The following is a 1,374-nucleotide window of genomic DNA, read 5'->3' as shown; positions in this document are numbered from 1 at the left end:
GGAACTTTGAACACTAGATAAAGAACTTGCACTTCTGCTTCTTGAAATACCCATGTCCTGTTTATTTTTAAATTCTAAATATCTAGGATCCTGTATCGTGAGCATCTGTTGAGATGATTCGATTCCCCACAGTATCGTGGCAGAGGCCGTCTGTCGTGGTTCACGACATCACTTCGACGTATGCGTTTCCCTCCTGTGCGTCTCCACAATCCTACGTCCGTGTACTTTGCAACGATAAGAGTATTTTAATTTTAATTCTGCCTTCGGCAGAATATGAAACGCTCCGTGAGGGTTATTGAATGTAGCTCTGACAGGTCTTCTGCGGAGAGTTGACTTGGGATAGAGTAACACAAGCTACAAATGAACACTCCAGCGTCAGGAGGTCCCTTCACCTGAGAGGGGCTGATTTTTTTCTGAAACGAAAGAAAAAAGAATCTCTAAGGCCGTTTCTCAGCGCAGCCGTACTTCTTTCGGCCGGCGCCCCCACCCCACGGACCACGATGTGTTCTCCAGACAAAATACCGTAGACGATCTGGTGCTAACACCCATTTTCCGTATCATACCTTTTCTTTAGAAATCAAATGAGTTATATATAATATATGGTAGTCAAGTTGGAGCGTGGTCATGATAAATATCCTGACTTACACATCAGATGTATTTCGATTTAGAGATAACGGTATCTATTTATTGTTATCTCTCAACTCACATTCCTCAGTCTCCAACTAGACTGCATATTAGTCAAGGCATCTTTTTAAAAGGCATCATTTTCATGCCCATAAGCTGGAAAGGGAAGTGAAAAGAGAAATCCTGAAATAGATACATTTAATTCTCCCCAATTTAAATGTAAGTGGTACGTCTTTAAGGCAATAACAATATTCCTTTTCTCCCGCGTCAGGAACGCTTCCCTCAATGGATTTCTTTAATGTTGATGATGGTTGGTGCAGTTTGAGGGAATCTGTATTTAGTCAGAAAACGCTTCAATAGAATGACCTACCAGATGGGCCCCATAACAAAGCACAGAGGCATCAAACCACCACAGACATTTGGTGCTTAGAATAATAAAAAGACTATAAAATTAGATTAGTTGAGTCTGATTTGGAATTGGTCTATTCCCCATGCACCCTTGCCACTTGGGCAGATAAAGCCCCGAGATTTAGCACTGTGTCAGAGCAGAAGACTGCAACTTCCAGTAAAAGGGAGCCGGGGAGAGGGAGAGAGGGAGAAAGCATGCTGGGAGGTCTCGGAGGGCAGAGCGGTGACCTCCAATGATTTACAGGCCTTTAGCTTAATGAAATTGTTTCAGTGACATGACGGTAAGAGCTCGTAATGGATTGGATGCCCTAATGTAATGAAATTACTCCCTTCTGCCTAAAA

At 42.7% G+C, this 1,374-nt stretch overlaps 1 protein-coding gene across 2 annotated transcripts in view; it reads left to right on the top strand.

Moving 5' to 3' along the window:
• The window catches only part of SLIT3 (slit guidance ligand 3), a 545,706-nt gene that overhangs the window by 402,850 nt on the left and 141,482 nt on the right, over positions 1 to 1,374 (top strand). The window lies entirely within an intron of this gene.

The sequence above is a fragment of the Pteropus alecto genome, unplaced genomic scaffold (assembly GCF_000325575.1).
Source record: "Pteropus alecto unplaced genomic scaffold, ASM32557v1 scaffold40, whole genome shotgun sequence".
Lineage (NCBI taxonomy): Eukaryota > Metazoa > Chordata > Mammalia > Chiroptera > Pteropodidae > Pteropus > Pteropus alecto.
Note: the sequence above shows the minus strand (reverse complement) of the source record. Positions and strands in the feature narration are given on the sequence as shown.